At 47.6% G+C, this 3,747-nt stretch overlaps 1 pseudogene; it reads left to right on the plus strand.

Moving 5' to 3' along the window:
* Window positions 1-340: 340 nt before the first annotated feature.
* Window positions 341-3,747, plus strand: part of LOC123482481 — a 43,399-nt pseudogene continuing 39,992 nt past the window's right edge.

Here is a 3,747-nt window from a genome sequence, read left to right on the forward strand (position 1 = left end):
GCTATGGCGACTATTATTGGCGTGTAAAGGGCCCAGCGGTGATCTATTGTTTTGGGCGCGCAATGATTGTTGCGGGCACCCATAATGTATTGTTTTTGGCGTACGGAGTGTTTTATGGGCGCGCAGTGTTGTTGTTTTCGAGTGCGCATTTGTGCTGTTTTGGGTGCGCGGTCAAAAAAAGAAGCCACCGTCCTTCGATAGCCGACAGAGGAGGCCTCCATGTGACGGGCCAATCGGGGTGGTGGGGAGATGGTGTCCAATCAGCAGATCCCTGCCGGCTTTTACATTCCATGGGCATTTCGAGAACCTGCTCAGGCTGTCAGAGGAAGCTGAGCGCGCCATGGCCAGAACCGACAAACCGCTCGCCATTTTAGCGTGTACCAAGCCTACAGGATACAGCTCGCCGCCGACCGCAAAGCACTCCCGTTACAGGCCCGGCGCACGTCTCAGGAAGATCCGTCGTTACCAAAGCTCCACTGGGCTGCTCATCATAATGCCTTCCAGCGCCTGGGGAGAAAAACCCGCCCTGTTTCACTTCCCAACCGGCCGCAGCTCCAGAGCTCCGCCCGTGATGGCCCTGCAGGGGGCAGCCGGCGAGGCTTACCTGGTGCGGTCTGTTTGAGGACACCAAAGCTTTGTGTGCCAGCATCCACGAAAGAAAAGGTGCATATCGTGGCCTAGGACATCAAAGCACGGCCCGCCCTTATTTGCCAAAGCGTAAATTATGAACTGATCTCCAAATCCCACCTCAATATTTCCATCAAAAAGCATAATAGATCTTCTGATACGTGGTCTCTGTAGCTCAATTGGTGGGGATCCTTATGTAGCCGCATGGTAGTGGGTTCCATCCTGGGTTTCCACCTAAGTAAACATGTACGCCATGACTATCAATCGCTTTGGATAAAGCGTCTCTATTAACCTATTATTAATATATACGGCGCCGCGTCTACATTTCCAACCACTTCGCCGGGAAAGAAGCGGCGCTCGGCTACTGGAAGAGAGACACCAATGGCCGGTGGAGTCCATTTCAAAGCTACGTGGCTCAATCTGAGGGATTTGGTTAGCTCTTGTAACTCGGGGACACTTCGGGGGACCGAGATGTCAGGGATCAGTTGATAGAGGACGTTATGTGAAAAGACATGGGAGAAACTGCTTTCTGGAATCGGATAATTTACAATCATTGGGGCTAGTTAAATAGCTGCTCCCAGGTTGAAAGCGCGTTGGAGTGCTCTTTCAATGCTAACATGAGCAGCTCACTGCAGCATGCACACTCGGCCCCAGCCATTCTCGCACAGCAGCTTCAGCCGAAAGCAGGCGCTGCAGCGATCCACGTCGCCACTTGCCTCTCCGCGTCTGATAGCTGCATGGGCCTAGCTCGAAGCATGCTGCCCGTGCAGCAGGCACGCACAAACCAACCAGCAAGTAGCTGTGCCAGCAGCTGTGGGGCTAGCTCTCACTAATTCAAGAGGGCTTCCAATCTGCCCCAGCCCGTGGGAAAATATGCAAGAACTGTTCAAAATACAATCACCTGAGAAAGTGATGTGTGTCGTTGAAACCCTGCTACTAGCTGAAAGTTGCGGTCATTAGAGAAATAGGACTGGAGATTAAGCCAGCCGGCGGCCTCAACGGTGCAACAAAATGCCCTCATTCTGGTGGGACCCCTTGCAGGTCAATTGACCTAAGACACGCCATATTTCATGATGAGCAATGGATCACGCTTCGGCGCAAGCCACCTCCAAGTCCACTGCCCTCGGTGGGCACAAAGGCCAAGCAGACCTTCCACAGGCCAGAGACGTACGGGATGGACCTCCTCCACCACCACCACCGAGCCCACAGCCTCTGCTGGATCCCATGGGCCAGATCCACAAGCGGTGGCGCGGATGAAAAGAGCCTGTCACGGGCACGAACTAGCGCCTCGCCTTCTCAAGGGTTACTATAACCCTTTTTCCATTCTTAGGCTCCGTTAGGTGTCTTATCAGTCTACCTCAGTTGTGGACTGAACTGGCTAGTTTGGAGGGTCCATCCGTTTGGATTATTTCTTGCGGTGTCACTCTGGGTTCTTTGTCCCTGTGGACATTTTATGTAGTGCATTAGTCCCTGGTTTTCAGAAAGGGGAAATGCCATGTGTGGTAGACATTAGCATGCGTGCGTGTATCACGGTGTTTGGTTTACGATAGTTTGTGCTGCTTTACGGATGAATGGTTTGATCAGAATGTGTGGCGTCGTTATGACAGAAGTGATGTTTCATGTGAAACTGTTGCAGATGTCGTTCTTACTACCAGCTGGGCCCTGAATATAACAAATATGACTCAAGTAAAGTAAGTGTCATCTAAATAATTACTTGAGTAGAGTAAAAAAGTACTTGGTGAAAAAACTACTCAAGTACTGGTAACTGTGGGAATTACTTGAGTTTATCGACAACAATCGAACGAGACAAAAATACAAAATAATCATGCTTTAGGCGAAATTATAGTTCATCAACAATAAAATCGATAAGTTAAAATGAATTACAAAAATAACTGAAGTCAATAAGCAGTGATAATTCAAGTACTTATCCAAAATAAAATAATAATAATAAAAAAATAAGCACAAGTAACATTTCCAAACCATACTTTTTGCACAAACCAGAAGATAAGCCCATAAACTCTAGACTTAATGTGTATTGTGTAATCTCCGTGACAGACAACAGAGAAACACGAAACATTTCCTTCCACAGTATGCTGAACAGAAAACTACACAGAAGGACGGCGGTCCACTAAAAATAATCAATAGGTGACCAATTAGGCCTGCTCAATGCACCTTTGTGTTGCATGCTTAGCAACACCTTATTTCTGTGTGCACTAAATTAAGCTCTGATCTCTGTGTTGGGCGCTGCACATGAAGAAAAGAGCAACAGCACACACATCAACTGAAAAAGCACCAGTCCACTGATAGATGGTCAAATAAAACAATATTTGCAGGCCTAGTGTCCTTCAGAACACAAATTAAAGCTGAATGCATGTTCTCAAAACATCAAGTGAGTAAAGTTGTGATAGGGCATTATATTTACTTCGGCTCCAATAACAAGAAAAGTAAGCAAAAAAAAAAAAAGTCACACTTGTCCCCCCCCCAAGATAAGCAGCATAAAGCATGTATGGTGTCTTTACAATAGTTAGTTATACATTATTAGCTCTGCGCTTAGCACAAACCATTACACAGATTAGGGATTACACGCTTTGCTCAAAAGCAGCCGCGAGAAGGCGGCCCTTCCCCCATCTAAAGACTCCCACAGACAGACAACAGATTTGGCAATAATATTGTGAACTTTTTGGCTGACACTGGCCCCTTTGCCTGGTCAACTATTCCCCACTCCAAATCTTTGGCACAGTATGACATAATAACGCCACGCAGCAGGCTGCTGCTTCGAGGAGTTTTGTGTGTGTGTGTCAAAACCATGCAGAAAAAACTATTTCTCACAGAATCATCAGTGTTCACTGCAGCTTTCAACAGTAGCTGGCTCTCAAGGTTCTTGCTGTGAAGCTGTAATCTTTCAGCAGTGAACAAAATTCCTGCATGACTGAAAAGTCTCTCCGGGCTGCAGATGCAGGAAGACCTGTTGTTGACTTTGAGTGACAGCTTCTTGATGCGAGAAGGTGTGGAGTAGGTCCCTTACCTGCAGGTGGGGACAGACATAGAAGGTACCTCTCCAGCTCTCCCACTTGTGATTTGTCCCAACTCCATGGATGCAAAAGAAGTCGTCTTCATCAG

The sequence above is a fragment of the Coregonus clupeaformis genome, chromosome 34 (genome assembly GCF_020615455.1).
Source record: "Coregonus clupeaformis isolate EN_2021a chromosome 34, ASM2061545v1, whole genome shotgun sequence".
NCBI classification, from domain to species: domain Eukaryota; kingdom Metazoa; phylum Chordata; class Actinopteri; order Salmoniformes; family Salmonidae; genus Coregonus; species Coregonus clupeaformis.